Source organism: Leopardus geoffroyi, chromosome B4 (assembly GCF_018350155.1).
Source record: "Leopardus geoffroyi isolate Oge1 chromosome B4, O.geoffroyi_Oge1_pat1.0, whole genome shotgun sequence".
Classification (NCBI taxonomy): Eukaryota; Metazoa; Chordata; class Mammalia; order Carnivora; family Felidae; genus Leopardus; species Leopardus geoffroyi.
Window position 1 is genome coordinate 76112853 of NC_059341.1, and position 15648 is coordinate 76128500.

Below are 15648 nucleotides of genomic sequence, written 5' to 3' on the forward strand. Positions count from 1 at the left end.
ACAATTAATGCTCTGATCTCGTACTGTATCATTTTACTCAAAACCAATAAGCTTCCTTTTCTCCAGAAAAAGCAGAATGAGTTTGTTGTTCACATTTTTAGAAATCCTTATTTGAGCGATACAACCTTGCGGTTTGAAGGGAGGAAAAGAAAAGTTTGGACATCAGGGTTACAAATCCTCTCTGACCAAGGTATGGCCAAGAGTAGGAGAACTTTGAACAGACATTTCACCAAAGAAGATACATGGATGGCAAACAAGCATCTGATGAAAAAATGACCAACGTCATTAATCACAAGTGTAAAGCTAACAAAAACAGCGAGATACCACTATACACTCATTAGGATGGCTAAAATGAAAAAGACTGACCATACCAAGGGTTGTTGACGAGGATGCGGAGGAATAAACTCTCATGCACCACTAACGAGAATATAAAATGATAAAACCATTTTGGCAAACGACGTTTTAGTTTGATCCAGCCATCACACTCATGTGTTTACCCAAGAATAAAGGAAGTGTATGTGCATACAAATGCATGTACAAAAGTGTCCATAAATGCCTTATTTGTAAAAGCCAAATTCTGGAAATAAGCCAAATGTCCATCAACATATAAGGAATAAAAAAATTGCAATATATCCATGTAAGGGGACACTACTTAGCAATAAAAAGGAACTATTGATACACGCAATGTGATTAAAGCTCAAAATAATTACGCTAAATGAAAGAAGTCAGGCCAAAAAAGAGTATATAATCCCATTTATACAAATTTACATAATTCCATTTATATAAAACTCTAGAAAGTGCAAACTAATCTTTAGTGACAGAAAGCAGATCGGTGGTTGCTTTGGAAAGGGGATAGAAGGAATGTGGGGGAGGGGCACCTGGGTGGCTCAGCAGGTTAAGCATCTGACTTCAGCTCAGGTCAATATCTCATGATTTGTAGGTTTGAGACTTGCATCGGAGTCTGCTTTGGATTCTGTCTCCCTCTCTCTCTGCCTCTCCTCTGCTAGCACTCTCTCTCTCAAAAATAAACATTAAAAAAAAAAAAAAGGAAGAAATGTAGGGGAGACACTACACAAAGACCCAAAAATGTTTTCAGAGGAATGGATATGTTTACTATCTTTATTGTGATGAGTTTATTATTATTCATGAGTTTATACATATGTCAAAATGTATATTTTGGCAAATTGTATACTTTATGTACAGCTTATTCTATATCAATTATGCCTCAATAAAGCTGTTTTAAATTTTTTTTTAACGTTTATTTATTTTTGAGACGGAGAGAGACAGAGCATGAACGGGGTGGGGGGGGGGGTCAGAGAGAGGGAGACACAGAATCTGAAACAGGCTCCAGGCTCTGAGCTGTCAGCACAAAGCCCGACGCAGGGCTCGAACTCACAGACCGCGAAATCATGACCTGAGCCGAAGTTGGCCGCTTAACCGACTGAGCCACCCAGGCGCCCCAAAGCTGTTTTAAAAAAGAGGGGTGCCTGGGTGGCTCAGTCGGTTAAGCCACTGCCTCTTGATTTAGGCTCAGGTCACGATCTTATCGTTCATGAGTTCGAGCCCTGCGTTGGACAGTGACAGTGCACAGCCTGTTTGGGATTCTCTCTCTCTTCCCCTCTCTCTCTGCACTTCCACTGCTCTTGCACTCTCTCTCCCTCTCAAAATAAATAAATAAACTTTAAAAAAAAGAAAAGAAAAACTGTTAAGAGTCTACCATAAGCAAGAATAAGATACAAATCTCAAAACTGCACTCTACCTCAAAGGAAAGAGGTTCAACTAAAACTTCAAAGTTAATATTCTACACAACTGGGATAAATTCATTACAAGAATACAGACTGGTACAGTGCTCCATGTAAAGTGATCTTACTCATGAGTCTATCTGGAGTCTTACATCAGCTCTGACACTAACTACTTGCTCTTATGGGTTGAATTGTGGCCCCCAAGAAAAATACGTTAAAGTCCCAATTGCCAGAACCTTGGAATGTGAACTTATTTGCAAAGTAGGGTCTTTGCAGATGTAATAAGTGAAGACCTGGTCATGAGAAGTAGGGTGGGCCCCTAATCCAATATGACCGGCTTCCTTCTAAGACGACAGCCATGTGAAGACACAAATACAGGGAAAATGACATGTGATGAAGACAGAGATTGGAGTTATGAAGCTTCAAGCCAAAGAATGCCAAAAAGGCTGGCAAACCACCAGAAGCCAGGATCAGGAAAGGAAGGATCTTTCCCCACAGGTTTCTGAGGGAGCATGGGCCTGCCAACACCTCGATTTCAAACTTCTGGCTTCTGGAACTATGAGAGAATAAATTTCTCCCGCTGCATTAGTGGGGGAGGTGAGAGGACCTATTGCTCTAAGAATGCCCTTCTGCCTGCATCTGACCCTTTGTCACAGCTACTTAGGACTTCTTTCTGCTTGTTCCACTCCTTACTTGGTCTTCATCTCTAAATTACAGGACATTTCTCCTCCTGTTAAGCATTCTTTCTCAGCATTCATTGGATACCTAAATTCCTTATCCTTTGGGATTGGTGACATACTATAGATTGCCAGAACTGGAAGAATTACTACTGCTGTTATTAGTACTAATTCCACTGGGTTATACTTACTTGGTGCTTCTATGTGCCAGGCAGTTATAGATTCATCTTCATCTCACAGAAAGGGAAGTTAAGGCACAAGAAATTAACTAATTTGCCCAAAGAATTTCATATATAATTTATTACAATCCTTGTTTAAGTTAATTTATCTGAGAAAGAGAGAGAGCATGCGAGCAGGGGAGGGGAAGAGAGAGAGGAGACAGAGAATCCCAAGCAGGCTCAGCACTGTCAGTGCAAGTGTCCTGACATGGAGCTGGATCCCATGAAGTGTGAGATCATGACCTGAGCCGAAATCCAGTCAGATGCTTAACTGACTGAGCCACTCAGACATCCCCTCTTTTTTTTTTTTTTTTTTTAAAGTTTAGTTTATGTATTTTGAGAGAGGTGGGAGGAACAGAGAGAGAATGAGAGTGCATCCCAAACAATCTCCGTACTGACAGCACAGAGCCTAACCTGGGGCTGGATCTCACAAACCATGAGATTGTGACCTGAGCCAAAATCAAGAGCTGGATGCCTAACCAGGTGCCCCACAATCTTCTTTTATAAAAAGTGAGGAAACCAAGACCCATAAATATTACTGACTTAACCAAGTGTATTTATTAGGTTCCTAGGGCTGCTGTAACAAAGTGCTACAAACTGGGTGCCATCAGACTACAAAGCATGCCCGACCCTTATAAAGGAGAGAGGAAAGGAAAGAGGGTTGAGTAGAAAGCATCCTAAAGTCCAATGCAATTCTACACATTTGGTAAGGTCAGTGGTGAGTCCATGAGCCAAAGTAATTCTGGGAGACTGAGTTTCCCAGAAATAGGCCTGCCTCAGTACTTCTGCCACACTCATCCGGCAGTGGGAATCATGACCCTGATGTGAACATGGTGCCATGGCAGGAAGGAGAAAGTAGTTGAGAGCACTAAACTACAGAATTTGTGCTAGTTATTTTTGCGCTTGCCTCCAAGGGGGTCCCTGACACCAAGTACAGATGCAAGCTTAGGAGAAGATGCCATCAAGTGGAACTGATGAAAAAAAAGAAGTATTGCTTGGAGTTAAAGACTCAGTGCTCCAGAATGGGGGTGTGAGAAGAGATGGGAATGAATTCCCTGTCATACTACAGTATGAGCACCAAAAGGGCAGGAGCAAGCCAGCTACCTGCCCAAGAGCCTAGCATAATACTGGGAACATTAGTAGGTACTCAATAAAGGTTGTAGGTTCTAGGTTCACTTATTTATCAATTAATGTTCAAATACAAAGCAAGTGAGAAAGCAGGTAGTAGAGTAAAAGTGTGAAGGGAAGAAGATAAAGTCATGAATAGGCTATATAGAGAAGCAAAATGAGGTACTCCCTCCAAGACCTATACATGGAGGTATAATTGACCTTAAAGAATTCAACCAAAAAATAGACCCATAATGGATCAGAGAAGACACATGTAAAGTTACCTTAAAAATATAGAATGGCCCAGGGGTACCTGGGTGCTAATACATATAAGACAGCATTCTCACTTGCAAAATATTAGGATATTATATTGCTGCTGGACATCATGGGAAATAGTACATAATCCAAAGTACCCATTTTTGAACACACATTAGTTGCATAAAATCCCATTCCCATTTCATCACTTCAACCCTGACATTAAGCCTGCCATTTCAACCTTCACATTTCAGTCTCTTGCCAAAGTTGCTTCCCTATTTCTTGTAATCTCTGGGCATCGGAAGACATTCCATTCTGCATATTGGCATGTAAAAATTACCTCTGTGTCCATCATCAAAAAATCAAAAGAATACCATAAAGCTGAGCCATGAATGAGGGAAAGGTATTGGAGTGAGTGCACTAAAACAAAGAAATACAAGTTGCCACTAGGTCCAACCATTAAGAGATAATCCAAATGTCTATACTTATATTTTTAAAATAGAATAATAGGGGTGCCTGGGTGGCTCAGTCAGTTAAGTGTCTGACTTTGGCTCAGGTCATGATCTCACAGCTTGTTAGTTCAAGCCCTGCATTGGGCTCTGTGTGGACAGCTCAGAACCTGGAGCCTGCTTCGGATTCTGTGTCTCCCTCTTTATCTATCTGTCTCTGTCTCTCTCTCTCAAAAATAAACATTAAAAAAGTTTTTTAATAAAAAAATAAATAAGTAACTATAAAATTTATATAATGGTATATGCTTTTCAAAAAAATGCTTTGTTTTATAATTTTTACTATGGAATTATATAACATTTTAAATAATTATAAAATAACCAATTTGGCAAAATAATTATTCAAGAAGGAACCATTCCAAACTGACTTAAAAATACTATAATTTAAAGTGCGCTTGGGTGGCTCAGTCAGTTGAGTGTCCAGCTCTTGATTTTGGCTCAGGTCATGATCTCACAGTTCATGGCATTAAGCCTTGTGTCAGGCTCTACACTGGGGGCTCAGAGCCTACTTGGGATTCTCTCTTTCCCTCTCCCTCTCTCTGCCCCTCCCCCCTCTCAAAATAAATAAACATTAAAAAAATACTATTATTTAAAAAATATACACTATGTGGGGAGCCTGAGTGGCTTGGTCGGTTGAGTGTGCACCTCTTAATTTCAGCTCAGGTCATGGTCTCCCAGTTCGTGAGATTGAGCCCTACGTCTGGCTCTGTGCTGACTTCACAGAGCCTACTTGGGATTCTCTCTCTCCCTAAGTAAATAAATAAACTTAAAAAAAAAGAGAAAAGTTTAATCTAAAATGATGGTATGGACCCTAGGCTTATCATGGGGAACATGTCATAATATATAAAAATATCAAATCACTATGATGTATACTTAAAATTAATAGGATATCCTATGTCAGTCTATGTCAATTAGACTTCAATTAAAAAATAAAATGAAAAAAAAAAAAGAAAAAAGAAAACAAAGGGGCGCCTGGGTGGCTCAGTCAGTTGAGCATCCGACTTCAGCTCAGGTCATGATCTCGCAACTAGTGAGTTCGAGCCTCACGTTGGGCTCTGTGCTGACAGCTCAGAGCCTGGAGCCTGTTTTGGATTTTGTGTCTCCCTCTCTCTCTGTCCCAACCCACTCGCATTCTGTCTGTGTCTCTCTCAAAAATAAATAAACATTTAAAAAAAAACTAAATAAATAAATAAATAAATAAATAAATAAATAAATAAATAAATAAAATGATGGTGGGATGCCTGGGTGGCTCAGCTGGTCAAGCATCCATTTCTCGATTTTGGTTCAGGCCATGATCTCATGGTTCATAAGATCAAGCCCTGCTGTTAGCACAGAGCCTGCTTGGGATTCTCTGTCTCTGTCTCTCTGTCTCTCTCAAAATAAATAAATAAACTTTAAAAATAAAATAAAATGATGGTCAAAAGAAATACATGCAAACACTAATTGAAAGAAGCTGGTATATATATGTTAATGTCAGGCAAAATATACTTTAAGGCAAAAGCATTATTAGATATAAAAATAATAGATTTATTAGAGGCAGAAAGTAGGAAGAAATAATAAAGATAAAGGCACAATCAATAAAATAGAAAAAATCCAATAGAAAAGAACAACTCAACCCCAAGTTGGTTCTCAGGAAAGACAAAGGAAATTGATAAACATTTGGAGAGACTAAGCCAAAAATGGAGAATGCACTGATAACCAATAACAGGAATGAAAAAAAGAAAATCACTTAATATGATTCAGTCTTCAATAGATAGGATTATATTACAAACAACTTTGTAATAAATTTAAAGTTTATGAAATGGGAAAATTCTTAGAAAAAATATAACTTACCACAATTGACACAAGAAACAATACATTTAACAATCATTTACCATTAAATAAATTCAATCAGAAAATAAGTATTTTCCCACAAAAAGCAACAGCAACAACAATGAAAACACCTGCAGTCCCACAGTGCCACAGGCCATATCTACTAAATATTCAAGGAAGAAATAATTCTAAACTTACACAAATTATTCCAAAGAATGGAAAGAGATGATAGAAGCCCAACTCATTTTAAGAGGGTAATATAGACATGACAGCAAAACAAGAAAGGAAAATTACCGGCCAAACCCAGGTGCAAAAAATCCCAGTACATATGAAAACTAAATCTAGGAATCTAGGAATATGTAAAAACACTAATAAATTATTGCCAGTTGGGTTTATACAAGGAATATAAGGAATGTTTAAAATTAGAAATAAATCTATGCCTTTCAAATATTAGAGATTAAAGAAGAAAAATAATAATCATCTCAATAGATGCAGAATTATTCTAACAAAATTCAGCATCAGTGATTTTTTTTTAATTTAGCTAACCAGAAATAGAAAGGAAATTTGTTAATCTAGTACTAGCTACAAAATAAAACTCCAGCACATTTTTTATTTTTATTAAGATTTTATTTTTTATTCTTTCTTTAAAGATTTTATTTCTAAGCAGTCTCTACACCCAGTGACCTCACAACCCCGGGATCAAGAGTCACATGCTCCACTGACTGAGACAGCCAGTTTCCCTTAAATTGGAAGTAATCTCTACACCCAACATGGGGTTTGAACTTACAACCCCAAGATTAAGAGTAGCACACTATACCAACTGAGCCACCCAGGCACCCCAAACTTTTTAAATCCAGTTCCTTCTGAATCCAAACCCCATTCATTTGGTCATATTTTAAGTAAACTTTTTCAAGGAAACCCATGAAGTTGAGTATGGCTGGAAAGTAGCACTTGAAAGAACATTTCTTTGAAACAATTGTCATTAGATAATTAAGGTCAGATCATGAATAGTCTTAAGTGCCATGCTAAAAAGGTTGTTTGTTTTCCTGACAATGAGGTACCAGTGAAGGTTAGAGGTTGGCATAAGCAGTGGAAAGACCAAATAAACCTTGTTTCAGAAAATCATTCTGGCTGCAGTATGGATTTAAATGGACTTCAGGACACCTGGGTGGCACAGTCAGTTAAGCATCCAAATTCTTGATCTCAGCTCAGGTCTTGATCTCAGGGTCATGAGTTCAAGCCCCCTGTTGGGCTCCACACCAGCTAAAGCCTACTTAAAAAAATTAACATAGGGGGTGGGGCCAAGATGGCAGAACAGCATGGAACTTTTTTTTGCATCTCTCGACCCTGAAATACAGCCAGATCAACACTAAGCCATCCTGCACACCTAGAAAACTGATTTGAGGATTAACACAACAATCTGCACAACCTGAACCAGAGAACTCAGTAGGTATGTGGTGTGGAGAGGTGAACTGGGGGAGAAAGCTGCAGAGGGCAGAAAGCTGTTTTTGCTTGAGAAGAGAGGATGGAGATGGGGGGAGAGTACGGAAAGCATCCCCCTGTCCGAAAGCAGCTGGAGAGAAAAGAAAGAGTATGCAAGGGACTGAACAAAAAAAGGAGGAAGGAGAAAGGAGAAAAGAGAGGGTTTAAATTCCATTAAGTCTCTATAATGGGCAGCAAAGAATCTGAAACTCTGCAACTCGGTACCTGGTGGTGCTCTGGTGGGAAGGGTGAATCCCCAGGAGCAGAGAGCGAGATCCGAGAGGTCCTCAGACCACATGGGGAGGGGAGAGGCTGTTCCCCTTCTGGGAGGACATTTGGTAGAGGCTGTGCAGCCTCCTCACAGGTAAAGGTCCCAGTGGACCCCAGAGAACAACCGTATTCACTGTTGCTGGAACAAGGACATTAAGGGGGAAGCCTGGTGCCAGATGTGTGTTATGATTTTCCATAATCCATGAAATGCTGCTGCCACACGAGCGCGTGAATTTTTATGGGGCGGGCTAGCACCCAGTCGCAGTCTCTAGGCAGCAGCAGGAGCACAGTCTCCCGAAAGCTCCTGGGGGCGGGCCAGCACCCGGCCATTGCTCAGTGAGACCCTCCCTAGAAGGCCTGAGTAGGTCAAAGCCGCAGTCCCTCAGAAGTGAGGGGTTGGGAAACAGCCACATCAGAGATAAAACTCAGGAGGGAGGTGCCGCCTGACAACCTGACAGCTTGGTCACGGACAGTGTAAAAGCAGGGAGTGGATAGAAGCCAGAGACAGAGGAGAGGTGCACGATTGCTGGTCAGGGAGAGCACAGAGTTCTGATACTAGAGACTGGGTAGCTGGGTGGTGCCATTTTCACTCCTCCTGCACATGTGCATAGACACACACAGGGGCCACAACAATCCACCCAAGTAAGCTAAGCAGCGCCATCTAGTGGAGAACGGAGCCATTACATAAACCCCGCCCAGCTGGGCCAACCTCCCTCTTCAGGAACAACAAAAGTCTCTGCCTGCTTAGTTTACAGACTATAAAGTGCTTCATAGATTGACTTCTAGGAGAAACTGATATAATTTCAGTCATAGTTCAGTCTGTTTGCTGGTCCATCCAACTTCTTTTTCCTTTTCTTCTTGAATAGAGAGAAAAAATTTATTTTTATTTTCCATTTCTATCAAAAGTGTTTTTAATTTTTTTCTAGTATATTTTTTACTTTTTTGTAAGTTTTTCAAACTCTATTTTTTAACTTCCATCATTTCATTTTATTCTATTTCATTGTATTCATTTTTTCAAATTTTCAAATATTTTCCTTTTGTTTTCCTTTTCTTATTTTCCCCTTTTGTCTCTAATCTATCAAGCTCCTTTCAATAACCAGACCAGAACACACCTAGGATCTAGCATCCTTTATTTTTTTTTTTGCGTTGTTTTTAATTTTAATTTTTTTTTTACCGTATTCCTTTTCTTCTTTCAAGGTGACGAAACAAAGGATTTCACCCCAAAAGAAAGAAAAGGAAGAAATGACAGCCAGGGACTTAACACAGATAGAAGCAAGATGTCTGAACCAGAATTTAGAATCACGATAATAAGTATACTAGCTGGGGTTGAAAACAGATTAGAATCCTTTCTGCAGAGATAAAAGCTAGTCAGGATAAAATAAAAAATGCTATAACCGAGCTGCAATCTCGAATGGATGCCACAGTAGCAAGGATGGATGAGGCAGAGCAGCAAATCAGCAATATACACGACAAACTTATGGATAACAATGAAATAGAAAAAAAGAGGGAGACTAAGGCAAAAGAGCATGATTTAAGAATTAGAGAAATCAGTGACTCATTAAAAATGAACATCAGAATGATAGGGGTCCAAGAAGATGGAGAGAAAAAGGGGTAGAAGTGTTGTGTGAGCAAATCATAGGGGAAAACTTTCCTAACATGGGGAAAGACACAGACATCAAAATCCAGGAAGCGCAGAGGAGTCCCATTAGATTCAACAGAAACCAACCATCGACAAGGCATATTGTAGTCAAATTCACAAAATACTCAGGCAAGGAAAGAATCATGAAAACAACAAGGGGGAAAAAAGTCTTTAACCTACAAGAGAAGACGGATCAGGTTTGCAGCAGACCTAACCACAGAAACTTGACAGGCCAGAAAGGAGTGGCAGGATACATTCAATGTGCTGATTTGGAAAAATATGCAGCCAAGAATTCTTTATCCAGCAAGGCTGTCGTTTAAAATACGAGAGGGACAAAAGGAGAAGGAGAGAGTGACTGAGGTGGCTCAGTCGGTTGAGTGTCCGACTTCAGCTCAGGTCATGATCTCATGGTTTGTGGGATCGAGCCCCATGTCAGGCTCTGTGATGAAAGCTCAGAGCCTGCTTCAAATTCTGTCTCTGGCTCTCTCTGCCCCTCGCCCGATTGTGCTGTCTCTAAACTAAATAAACATTAAAAAAAAACTTTTTTTTAATAATAAATAAAATAAAAGGAGAGATAAAACGTTTCCCATTCAAACAAAAATTAAAGGAGTTCATGACCACTAACACAGCCCTGCAACAAATTTTAAGGGGGACTCTCTGAGGGGAGAAAAGACAGGAAAAAAAAAAAAAAAAAAAAAAGACCAAAAGCAACAAAGACTAGAAGGGACCAGGAACACCACCAGAAACTCCAACTTTACAGACAACATAATGGCAATAAATTCGTATCTTTCAGTACTCACTCTAAACGTCAATGGACTAAATGCTCCAATCAAAACACACAGGGTAACAGAATGGATAAGAAAACAGGATCCATCTATATGCTGTTTACAAGAGACCCACTTTAGATCTAAAACACCTTCAGATTGAAGGTAAGGGGATGGAGAACCATCTTTCATGCTAATGGTCACCAAAAGAAAGCCAGAGTAGCCATACTTATTATATCAGACAATCTAGACTTTAAAATAAAGACTGTAACAAGAGGTGAAGAAGGGCATCATATCATAATTAAGGGGTCCATCCACCAAAGAGACCCAACAATTATAAACATTTATGTTCCAAATGTGGCAGCACCCAAATATATAAATCAATTAATCACAAACATAAAGAAACTCATTGATAATAATGCTACAGTAGTAGGTGACTTCAACACTCCACTTACAGCAAGGGACAGATCATCTAAAGAGAAAATCAACAAAGAAACAATGGCTTTGAATGACACACTGGTGCAGATGGACTTAATAGATACATTCGGAACATTTCATTGTAAAGCAGCAGAATAAACATTTTTCTCTAGTGCACATGGAACGTTCTTCACTTCTCCAGAATAGACCACATACTGGGACACAAATCAGTCCTCAACAAGTACAAAAAGATCGAGATCATACCATGCATATTTTCAGACCACAATGCTATGACACTAGAAATCAACCACAAGAAAAAACTTGGAAAGATAACAAATACTTGGAGACTAAAGACCATCCTGCTAAAGACTTAATGGGCTAACCAAGAAGTTAAAGAGAAAATTAAAAAGTACATAGAAGCCAATGAAAATGATAACACCACAGCCCAAAACCTCTGGGACGCAGCAAAGGCAGTCCTAAGAGGGAAGTATATAGCAATCCAGGCCTTCCTAAAGAAGGAAGAAAGGTCACAGATACACAACCTAACCTTACACCTTAAAGAGCTGGAAAAAGAACAGCAAATAAAACCCAAATCCAGAAGGCAAGAAATAATAATGATCAGGGCAGAAATCAATACTACAAATGCTATCAAAACCAAAAACAAACAAAAAACAAAACAAACAAACAAACAAAAACACACAGTAGAACAGATCAATGAAACCAGAAGCTGGCTCTTTGAAAGAATTAACAAAATTGATAAACTCCTAGCCAGTTTGATCAAAAAGAAAAAGGAAAGAACCCAAATAAGTAAAATCAAGAACGAGAGAGGAGAGATCACAACCAACACAGCGGAAATACAAACAATCATAAGAGAATATTACGAGCAATTATATGCCAAAAAATGGGCAATCTGGAAGAAATGGACAAATTCCTAGAAACATATGAACTACCAAAATTGAAACAGGAAGAAATAGAAAATTTGAACAGACCCATGAACAGTAAAGAAATCGAATTAGTAATCAAAAATCTCCCAAAAACCAAGAGTCCAGGGCCAGACGACTTTCCAGGGGAATTCTACCAAACATTTAAGGAAGAGTTAACACATATTCTCTTGAAGCTCTGTTCAAAAAATAGAAATGGAAGGAAAATGTCCAAATTCTTTCTATGAAGCCAGCATTACCTTGATTCCAAAACCAGACAAAGATCCCACTAAAAAGGAGAACTATAGACCAAATTCCCTGATGAACATGGATGCAAAAATCATCAACAAGATACTAGCTGACTGAATCCAACAATGCATTAAAAAATTATTCAGGGCGGGTTCAATATCCTCAAAACAATCAATATGATTCATCATATCAATAAAAGAAAGGACAAGAACCACATGATCCTCTCAATAGATGCAGAGAAAGCATTTGACAAAATACAGATCCTTTCTTGATGAAAACCCTCAAGAAAGTAGGGTTAGAAGGATCATACCTGGAGATCATAAATGCTATATATGAAAGACCCACTGCTAATATCCTCCCCAATGGGGAAAAACAGAGCTTTCTCCCTAAGGTCAAGAACAAGACACAGATGTTCACTCTCACCACTGTTATTCAACATAGTATTGGAAGTCTTAGCCTCAGCAATCAGACAGCAAAAAGAAATAAAAGGCATCCAAGTTGGCGAGGAGGAGGTCAAATTTTCCCTCTTTGTAGATGACAAGACACTCTATATAGAAAACCCAAAAGATTCCACCAAAAAAATGCTAGAACTGATCCATGAATTCAGCAAAGTCACAGGATATAAAATCAATGCACAGAAATTGGTTGCATTCTTATATACCAATAATGAAGCAACAGAAAAAGAAATCAAGGAATTGATCCCATTTACAATTGTACCAAAAAACATAAAATACCTAGGAGTAAATCTAAACAAAGAGGTGAAGAATCTATACACTGAAAACTATAGAAAGCTTATGAAAGAAATTGAAGACACAAAAAATGGAAAACTATTCTATGCTCCTGGATAGGAAGAACAAATATTATAAAAATGTCAATACTACCCAAAGTAATCTACATACTCAATGCAATACCTATCAAAATAACACCAACATTCTTCACAGAGCTAGAACAAACAATCCTAAAATTTATATGGAACCAGAAAAGACCCCGAATAGTCAAAGCAAATCTTGTAAAAGAAAACCAAAGCAGGAGGCATCACAATCCCGGACTTTAAGCTGTATTCCAAAGCTGTAATCATCAAGACTGCATGACACTGGCACAAAAACAGACACTCAGTTCAATGGAACAGAATAGAGAACCCAGAAAAGGACCCACAAATGTATGGCCAACTAATCTTTGACAAAGCAGGAAAGAATATCCAATGGAATAAAGATAGTCTCTTCAGCAAATAGTGGTGTTAAGAAAACTGTGGACAGTGACATGCAGAAAAATGAACCTGGACCACTTTCTTACACATACACAAAAATAAACTCAAAATGGATGAAAGACCTAAATGTAAGAAAGGAAGCCATCAAAATCCTTGAGGAGAAAGCAGGCAAAAACCTCTTTGACCTTGGCCACAGCAACTTCTTACTCAACACGTCTCTAGAGGCAAGAGAAACAAAAGCAAAAATGAACAATTGGGACCTCATCAAAATAAAAAGCTTCTGCACAGCAAAGAAAACAATCAACAAAACTAAAAGGCAACCAACAGAATGGGAGAAGATATTTGCAAACGACATATCAGATAAAGGGTTAGAATCCAAAAGAACTTACCAAACTCAACACCCAAAAAACAAATAATCCAGTGAAGAAATGGGCAAAAGACATGAATAGACACTTCTCCAAAGAAGACATCCAGATGGCCAACTGACACATGAAAACATTCTCAACATCACTCATCATCAGGGAAATACAAATCAAAACCACAATGAGATACCACCTCACACCTGTCAGAATGGCTAACATTAACAACTCAGGCAACAACAGATGTTGACGAGGATGTGGAGAAAGAGGATCTCTTTTGCACAGCTGGTGGGAACACAAACTGGTGCGGCCACTCTGGAAAACAGTATGGAGGTTCTTCAAAAAATTAAAAATAGAACTACCCTACGACCAAGCAATTGCACTACTAGGTATTTATCCAAGGGATACAGATGTGCTGTTTCGAAGGGGCACATACACCCCAATGTTTATAGTAGCACTATCAACAATAGCCAAAGTATGGCAAGAGCCCAAAAGTCCATCAATGGATGAATGGATATTACTCGGCAATCAAAAAGAATGAAATGTTGCTATTTGCAACTACATGGATGGAACTAGAGGGTATAATGCTAAGCGAAATTAGTCAAAGACAAATTATCATATGACTTCACTCACATGAGAACTTTAAGATAAAAAACAGGTGAACATAACGGAAGGAAAGCAAAAATAATATAAAAACAGGGAGGGGTACAAAACATAAGAGACTTAAATATAGAGAACGGAGGATTGCTGGAGGGATTGTGGGAGGGGAGATGGGCTAAACGGGTAAGGGGCTTAAGGAATCTACTCCTGAAATCATTGTTGCACCATGCACTAACTTGGATGTAAAAAATAAGTAAATTATAGAAAAAAAAAAAAAAAAAGAAAAAAGAAAAAAAGAAAAAAAATTAAAAGGGTAAGATTTCAAGCTGGGAGAGGAGTAGGGGGCTATTGTCTTTCTCAAGAGAGAGAACAAGGGGTTGCAAATTCCAATGTCTGTAGGAGCCTGACATTAAGTGAATGAAGCAGACAGGGTCTAAGACAAGAGAGAGGTGAGATCTGTGGAAAATGAAAAGCACGTATCCCTTAAAAAACACTATTCGGCTCCAGTCAATTGTTTCATTCAAGAATATTGCTCAGTGGCAGCTCTTTCTACCCACGGGTCCTGTCCTCATGCTTTAATAAAATCACCTTTTTGTACCAAAACAAAACAAAACAAAACAAAAAAGAATATTGCTCAGTACCGCTAGAGCTTCCAAATTGTCAAGACATTTTTAATGTAACTTTTTTATTTTCACAATTGTGCAAAAAAGTCATCACATATAGGCCAAATCTGGTAATGAAGGTCATCAGTTTGCAACCTGTGGCCCAAAATAAGGTAATGTCAGTAGAGATGAAGAAAGGAAACAAACTCAAGGGACATTATGAAGGAGGAATTGTAATAGCAATCAATCAGGTGTGGGCAGAAGAGAGAACAATGGAATACTTCTAGATTTCCAGTTTGGTCACTGGGTGGATGGTATGCCATTCACTAAGCCATGAAACACAGGTAGAAGAGGTATAAGGAACATTTGGGTAGCTGTGACTAATCAGCTGAAGGAAAGACTGGGGTTGGAGCTGAAGTCATTTTCCAGCTATATCCCTGTTCTCTAGGCACCACCACTCCCATCCCTACATCTTTGGCTCAGCTCCATCAGTGATACCTAGTCAACTGATGAAACATGGGACATCAAAGTGACACCTGGTACTAAGCAGACTAAGTTTGAGAAAAGCTGGGTAGATACATCCATCAAATGGAACCATCCATGGAGGCTAACAGTGAAGCCAGGTGGTATTGTCTAATGTTAGGATGGTGACAGTCCTGGTGACCTAAGGTTACAACCAAGGTGGCCAATCATTGCAGGTTGAGAGATCTGGGGAGCTGAGCCAGTTGGGGGCCTCAAAGTGTTAGGAAAATGAAACAGGGAACCCAGAAAATATCCTCTCCTCTTAAAGGAAACTTAATTTCAAACATTGAGACTATGATC